The sequence below is a fragment of the Mustelus asterias genome, chromosome 15 (genome assembly GCF_964213995.1).
Source record: "Mustelus asterias chromosome 15, sMusAst1.hap1.1, whole genome shotgun sequence".
NCBI lineage: Eukaryota > Metazoa > Chordata > Chondrichthyes > Carcharhiniformes > Triakidae > Mustelus > Mustelus asterias.
This window is the reverse complement of record NC_135815.1, coordinates 78,155,300-78,163,767: the sequence shown is the minus strand read 5'-3', so window position 1 is coordinate 78,163,767 and position 8,468 is coordinate 78,155,300. Positions and strand designations below refer to the sequence as shown.

Genomic DNA, 8,468 nt, shown 5'->3' with positions numbered 1-8,468 from the left:
TGCGTCTCATGCACAAGGACCCCAGGTCCCTTTGCATGGTAGCATGTTTTAATTTGTTTCCATTGAGATAGTAATCCCATTTGTTATTATTTCCTCCAAAGTGTATAACCTCGCATTTATCAACGTTATACTCCATTTGCCATATCCTCGCCCACTCACTCAGCCTGTCCAAATCTCTCTGCAGATCTTCTCCGTCCTCCACACGATTCACTTTTCCACTTATCTTTGTGTCGTCTGCAAACTTCGTTACCCTACACTCCGTCCCCTCCTCCAGATCATCTATATAAATGGTAAATAGTTGCGGCCCGAGTACCGATCCCTGCGGCACGCCACTAGTTACCTTCCTCCAACCGGAAAAACACCCATTTATTCCGACTCTTTGCTTCCTGTCGGATAGCCAGTCCCCAATCCACTTTAACACACTACCCCCAACTCCGTGTGAATAAATCATGAAGAAAATAAACTGGACGTATCAAAATGATCATTCAAAACTCCGAAGTATTTCAAGGCAAACCACTGGCACTTAGAGTATAAAATTCACTGTTCCTGCAGGAGTTTGACAACGCCAATACACAAGACCCCACAAAGCTGTAATCGTCTGTTTTTCATTCAGAAGCAAGCCCAACCAAAGGATGGGCATCAAAAAATTAATTAAAACTCTGAGTGTTCCTCTCCACGGAAATCTTTAGTAAAAGGCGAAAGATTTATACGATCTGAAGAGAAACCAGAGTACTAACAATTACAACCACCCTGCTCTCTACCCACTGCACACCTAGCTCTTTACTATCAAACTAAGTGAACAAACTAACAAGAAACCTCAATGCCAAAGAGCAATTTAATTGTCATATATTACAATCAAGGGACAATTAACTACAAACTGTCAATGTCTACAGAAAGGAATAAATATTGAACTTTCGCACAGAATTCTAATTATGTAGATAGAGGGACGGGGCCTATCTGACCTCTTCCCAGACAAGGAGAAGCTGCAATTCTGGGCCCTCTGCTGGTCAGGAGGTTATCATTGCTCCTCTCAACTCTCTGTGCTTGCCAAGTGATTTTTTAATGCAAACTCCCGTGAAAAGTCTCGTGTAGCCAGCGACAGTAACTTATGGAGGAAGAGGAGAGCAAAGTACAGCAGAGATTGGAAATCTGAAATAAAAAAAGAATATGGGTGAAATACTGATCAGATCTGGCAGCATCTGTGGAGCGAAAACCATGAGTTCGCTTCTCGGCCTTTTTTTTAAATTGACAGTGTAAAAATACTTTATTGTACCTGAAAAGAAGACTTCTACAGTAAAAAGTGTAATAATATTGCAAAGCAGCTGTATAGACCTAGCTGCAGGTACCCCAAACACATTCTCTTTGCACTGAAAATGTATTTGTGTCGAACAAATCTTCCCAGGCATCGGCATTCAATCCACTTTATTGATTCTTGGAATATAACTAAGAAATTCCAAAGCATTGTTCCATAAATAGTCACAGGTTGAAGGTTATTCTCGAAGTTTGAAATCACAAATGTTTGGATCCTTTAGGAAAGCAGGGTCTTTCAACGTGACTGACATAAATCCCATTTGTTGGGATCTTTTGATGGCCTTGGAAATTTCTCTTTGTTTCTTTCCACACAAGCCTGTTATGTGTCTCCCAAAAATGCGACCTGTATATGGAGATATAAACTGGGACAAAAGCTGTGTGTTCTTGTAATCCACTGAAACGCCACACAGTGTGCATTTCTTGGGTGGTTCTTTATAAGGGTTTTCTAACTTTATCGGCATATCAGAAGTGTTGCTAGTCGTTGGGATATGTTGAGTGCTGATCCCCTTTTGCCAGTATGCTGGACGCCATTTCCTCACCGCCCTCTCGGCCTTTTGCCTAAGGTCAACTATCGTTTCTGTTCTTATCAGTGTCACCACAAAGGAGGCTCATATACCCTCCAACAACAAAGATACCACCGCACACGATGCTGCCAAAGACAAAGTTTCTGAATCAAAGGTGGAAGCCGGAGCACACCCAGAACATTCCCACCCCATCAGAAGAGGAAGATTCCATGCAACAGGAGGGAGCAGGTCATGAAGGGCCCTGGATAAACGTGATCTGGATAAACACAAATCGAAAGAGAAAACTCACTTGCAGATAGCACCTCCAGTGGTGCCTCCTCCTCAGATGAAGAAGGACAAGATAACCGAGCCCAACAAAATAAGCAGCTAAGTACCAAGGTGGCACCAGAGACACAGAAAACCCACACCATCAACGACGAAACAACCTTCAGTTGATGGGAGCAACAACGTGACAAAGGCACCCCAGATCTCAGAAAAAACGTGCAAGGACACACACCAGCTCCAGCAACATCCGAGATCGGTTTGCAACCCTGACGCCAACCGAGTGCAACGGCTACAAATCCCCCCCAAATGTCACCCAGTCGGTGTTGCGGGCCCAACGCAGGCCAGGACTGCTTCCTCAGCCCTGCAAACCTGAAACAGCTCATCAACACAACAGCTATACAGGGACATATGCAGCAACTTGAACCTGCCATGGAAAAGACCTTGGGCATTTGAAACTGGTGAATCTACTTCCTTTAAAATAGGTTTGAAAATTGCATCAATCAACGTGAGAAGCATTAAAGATACTTCGTAATGTGTGGCCAACCTAACCTATTTGGCCAACGTCAAAGCCAACCTGCTGTTCCTGCAGTAGTGTGGGATACCCACACCTCAGCAGGCACAGACGCTGGTCGAGCTTGTGGTCCCATGGGCCATCCATCTGGTCAGGAGGAAATGATTGTCATTCCTCCGGCCTGGAATTCTGCTGCGGGGCGGCAGCTTCACCGGTTAAGGAAGTTAAGGAGGTGGTGGTATTGTGCATCATTGTAGCAGACGTCACATACAGAACACTCACCTCAGATTGATTAACATGTATACCCCACCATAAAGAGTGAGTGGCTGGCAGTTCTTCAGTAGCTCACACTGTTGCTGGCCACTTCCGAGCCAGTCATTCCGGGTGGTGACTTCAGCTACATCATTGATGTGGCTGGGTGATTCTGCAGGGCCGACAGAAAACTGGACATCATAACCAGACTCCTGATGGAAACGGTAAAAATGCCAAGCAGCATGATGAATTCAGAAACCCTGCAGACAGAGTGCAGCATAGATACACATGGCCGCAACCAGACAGGTACGTCTAATTCCTGTTTGTGTCCCATGTGCTAATGGTCAGGTCCACTGACGTCAAGCCACTGACTACTGCCTCCTACTGGCTGACTGTCACCTACAGGAAAACCAGAAGGTGGGAAAGGGGACATGGAAGCTGGATGTAAAACCGTTGACCCTAGAGCGTCTTGAGGAACGCAAAAGGGATTACAAAGGTTGCAAAACCATGAAATCACTGTTTGAGGCTCCACCACTCTGGTGGGAAGCAATCAGGGGAAACATCAAGTGGTTTTTCATCCTCAAGGGTGTTCAGAAGGTGAGAGAGATGGGGGGAAATGTCCTGACTCTAGTAAAGCATGCATAATCTGCTCCAGCTGCAGTTGATGGGGGTCAATGTCAAGGAGGATCTCCAGGAGATGAAGAGCCAGCAAGCTTTGTTTTTCTGCCTTGGAGGCTTCCAAAGTCATCTTCAATCGAGAGTCTGTTCTGTGGAGTAGAATGAAATGTGTTTGCGTTTCTTCTTCCAAAAGGTTCACAGAGAGACCTCTGTGATCAGCAGCCTGTAAAGTCATCACAATCTGACATTCTGAGGATCTGCAAATCCCTCTATGTCGGACTGTATAACCTGAAGCCATGATGTGGAGATGCCGGCGTTGGACTGGGGTAAACACAGTAAGAGTTTTAACAACACCAGGTTAAAGTCCAACAGGTTTATTTGGTAGCAAATGCCATTAGCTTTCGGAGCGCTGCTCCTTCGTCAGATGGAGTGGATCCCATCTGAGAGAATAGAGCCAACGTTTCGAGTCAGGGCGGCATGGTAGCACAGTGGTTAGCACTGCTGCTTCACAGCTCCAGGGTCCTGGGTTCGATTCCCGGCTCGGGTCACTGTCTGTGTGGAGTTTGCACATTCTCCTCGTGTCTGCGTGGGTTTCCTCCCACAGTCCAAAGATGTGCAGGTTAGGTTGATTGGCCAGGTTAAAAATTGCCCCTTGGAGTCCTGAGATGCATAGGTTAGAGGGATTAGTGGGTAAATATGTGGGGGTAGGGCCTGGGTGGGATTGTGTCGGTGCAGACTCGATGGGCCGAACGGCCTCCTTCTGCACTGTAGAGATTCTATGACCCTTCGTCAGAGCTGGATGTAAGATAAAAGCAATACTGTGACCCTCTGCTGGAATCTGAAACAAAATGCTGGAAAATCTCAGCAGGTCTGACAATCATAGGTGGGGAGAGAATGGAACCAACGTTTCGGGACTCTCTTCGTCAGAGACGTATAAATTGCTTTCACTATTTCATCAGATTCTGAGGCTTGAATAGAACGATGCTGTTGGGCTGTCTTTCTTGCAGCCAGACTTGGAGGGTCTGCAGGCTGCCCATGAGGGGTTTTCCGTGGGGAAGAGATTCGCTCACCTCATTATAGATTTTTCCTTCGCAAAGATCTGGAAAGATTTGTTAATCCCCAAGCACCTCTGTGACACAGCACTCCGCTCCATGGCACTCAAAACTGCTAATGGAGGGCAACTTTCCGAGTCGCAATGCAGTTTTTGCCAATTAAAGGCCGCACAGAAATATTTACTACATGGTAACTTGGTTTTTGATATACTGGAAGAACATTTAAAAATGGCCATCATTTGAACAATCAAGTTTTATTAATAAATCATGAAGAAAATAAACTGGACGTATCAAAATGAACATTAGAGTAAAACTCCGAAGTATTTCAAGGCAAACCACTGGTATTTAAAGTATAAAATTCACTGTTGCTGCAGGAGTTTGACAGCGCCAATACACAAGACCACAAAGCTGTAATCATCTGTTTTTCATTCAGAAGCAAGCCCAACCAAAGGATGGGCATCAAAAAATTAATTAAAACTCTGAGTGTTCCTCTCCACGGAAACCTTTAGTAAAAGGCGAAAGATTTATACGATCTGAAGAGAAACCAGAGTACTAACAATTACAACCACCCTGCTCTCTACCCACTGCACACCTAGCTCTTTACTATCAAACTAAGTGAACAAACTAACAAGCAACCTCAATGCCAAAGAGCAATTTAATTGTCATATATTACAATCAAGGGACAATTAACTACAAACTGTCAATGTCTACAGAAAGAGGAATAAATATTGAACTTTCGCACAGAATTCTAATTATGTAGATAGCGGGACGGGGCCTATCTGACCTCTTCCCAGACAAGGAGAAGCTGCAATTCTGGGCCCTCTGCTGGTCAGGAGGTTATCATTGCTTCTCTCAACTCTTTGTGCTTGCCAAGTGATTTTTTAATGCAAACTCCCGTGAAAAGTCTCGTGTAGCCAGCGACAGTAACTTATGGAGGAAGAGGAGAGCAAAGTACAGCAGAGATTGGAAATCTGAAATAAAAAAAGAATATGGGTGAAATACTGATCAGATCTGGCAGCATCTGTGGAGCGAAAACCATGAGTTCGCTTCTCGGCCTTTTGCCTAAGGTCAACTATCGTTTCTGTTCTTATCAGTGTCACCACAAAGGAGGCTCATATACCCTCCAACAACAAAGATACCACCGCACACGATGCTGCCAAAGACAAAGTTTCTGAATCAAAGGTGGAAGCCGGAGCACACCCAGAACATTCCCACCCCATCAGAAGAGGAAGATTCCATGCAACAGGAGGGAGCAGGTCATGAAGGGCCCTGGATAAACGTGATCTGGATAAACACAAATCGAAAGAGAAAACTCACTTGCAGATAGCACCTCCAGTGGTGCCTCCTCCTCAGATGAAGAAGGACAAGATAACCGAGCCCAACAAAATAAGCAGCTAAGTACCAAGGTGGCACCAGAGACACAGAAAACCCACACCATCAACGACGAAACAACCTTCAGTTGATGGGAGCAACAACGTGACAAAGGCACCCCAGATCTCAGAAAAAACGTGCAAGGACACACACCAGCTCCAGCAACATCCGAGATCGGTTTGCAACCCTGACGCCAACCGAGTGCAACGGCTACAAATCCCCCCCAAATGTCACCCAGTCGGTGTTGCGGGCCCAACGCAGGCCAGGACTGCTTCCTCAGCCCTGCAAACCTGAAACAGCTCATCAACACAACAGCTATACAGGGACATATGCAGCAACTTGAACCTGCCATGGAAAAGACCTTGGGCATTTGAAACTGGTGAATCTACTTCCTTTAAAATAGGTTTGAAAATTGCATCAATCAACGTGAGAAGCATTAAAGATACTTCGTAATGTGTGGCCAACCTAACCTATTTGGCCAACGTCAAAGCCAACCTGCTGTTCCTGCAGTAGTGTGGGATACCCACACCTCAGCAGGCACAGACGCTGGTCGAGCTTGTGGTCCCATGGGCCATCCATCTGGTCAGGAGGAAATGATTGTCATTCCTCCGGCCTGGAATTCTGCTGCGGGGCGGCAGCTTCACCGGTTAAGGAAGTTAAGGAGGTGGTGGTATTGTGCATCATTGTAGCAGACGTCACATACAAAAACACTCACCTCAGATTGATTAACATGTATACCCCACCATAAAGAGTGAGGGGCTGGCAGTTCTTCAGTAGCTCACACTGTTGCTGGCCACTTCCGAGCCAGTCATTCCGGGTGGTGACTTCAGCTACATCATCGATGTGGCTGGATGATTCTGCAGGGCCGACAGAAAACTGGACGTCATAACCAGACTCCTGATGGAAACGGTAAAAATGCCAAGCAGCATGATGTATTCAGCAACCCTGCAGAGTGCAGCATAGATACAGATGGCCGCAACCAGACAGGTCCGTCTAATTCCTGCTTGTGTCCCATGTGCTAATGGTCAGGTCCACTGATGTCAAGCCAGTGTTATTCTCTGACCACTGCCTCCTACTGGCCGACTGTCACCTACAGGAAAACCAGAAGGTGGGAAAGGGGACATGGAAGCTGGATGTAAAACTGTTGACCCTAGAGAGTCTTGAGGAACCCAAAAGGGATTACAAAGGTTGCAAAACCATGAAATCACTATTTGAGGCTCCACCGCTCTGGTGGGAAGCAATCAGGGGAAACATCAAGAGGTTTTTCATCCTCAAGGGTGTTCAGAAGGTGAGAGAGATGGGGGGAAATGTCCCGACTCTAGTAAAGCATGCATAATCTGCTCCAGCTGCAGTTGATGGGGGTCAATGTCAAGGAGGACCTCCAGGAGATGAAGAGCCAGCAAGCTTTGTTTTTCTGCCTTGGAGGCCTCCAAAGTCATCTTCCAATCGAGAGTCTGTTCTGTGGAGTAGGATGAAATGTGTTTGCGTTTCTTCTTCCAAAAGGTTCACAGAGAGACCTCTGTGATCAACAGCCTGTAAAGTAATCACAATCTGACATTCTGAGGATCTGCAAATCCCTCTATGTCGGACTGTATAACCTGAAGCCATGATGTGGAGATGCCGGCGTTGGACTGGGGTAAACACGGTAAGAGTTTTAACAACACCAGGTTAAAGTCCAACAGGTTTATTTGGTAGCAAATGCCATTAGCTTTCGGAACGCTGCTCCTTCGTCAGATGGAGTGGAGATCTGCTCTCAAACAGGGCACAGAGACACAAAATCAAGTTACAGAATACTCCTTAGAATGCGAATCTCTACAGCCAACCAGGTCTTAAAGATACAGACCATGTGAGTGGAGGGAGCATTAAGCACAGGTTAAAGAGATATGTATTGTCTCCAGACAGGACAGCCAGTGAGATTCTGCAAGTCCAGGAGGCAAGCTGTGGGGGTTACTGATAGATTGACATAAACCCAACATCCCGGTTTAGGCCGTCCTCATGTGTGCGGAACTTGGCTATCAGTTTCTGCTCAGCGACTCTGCACTGTCGTGTGTCGTGAAGGCCGCCTTGGAGAACGCTTACCTGAAGATCAGAGGCTGAATGTCCGTGACCGCTGAAGTGCTCCCGCGCAGGAAGAGAACAGTCTTGCCTGGTGATTGTCGAGCGGTGTTCATTCATCCGTTGTCGTAGCGTCTGCATGGTTTCCCCAATGTATCATGCCTTGGGACATCCTTTCCTGCAGTGTATCAGGTAGACAACATTTGCCGAGTTGCAAGTGTAGGTACCGAGTACCTGGTAGATGGTGTTCTCATGTGAGATGATGGCATCCATGTCGATGATCTGGCACGTCTTGCAGAGGTTGCTGTGGCAGGGTTGTGTGGTATCGTGGTCACTGTTCTCCTGAAGGCTGGGTAGTTTGCTGCGGACAATGATCTGTTTGAGGTTGTGCAGTTGTTTGAAAGCAACAAGTGGGGGTGTGGGGATGGCCTTGGCGAGATGTTCATCTTCATCAATGACATGTTGAAGGCTCCGGAGGAGATGCCGTAGCTTCTCCGCTCCGGGGAAGTA

At 46.5% G+C, this 8,468-nt stretch overlaps 2 non-coding genes across 2 annotated transcripts; both read right to left on the bottom strand.

The window, feature by feature from the left end:
- Positions 1 to 618: 618 nt before the first annotated feature.
- Positions 619 to 733, bottom strand: LOC144504931 (U5 spliceosomal RNA). The gene has a single exon (XR_013499721.1). It is a non-coding gene; the product is annotated as a U5 spliceosomal RNA (small nuclear RNA).
- A 4,237-nt stretch (positions 734 to 4,970) lies between these two features.
- LOC144504935 (U5 spliceosomal RNA) lies at positions 4,971 to 5,085 on the bottom strand. Its single transcript, XR_013499725.1, has one exon. It is a non-coding gene; the product is annotated as a U5 spliceosomal RNA (small nuclear RNA).
- Positions 5,086 to 8,468: the final 3,383 nt, after the last annotated feature.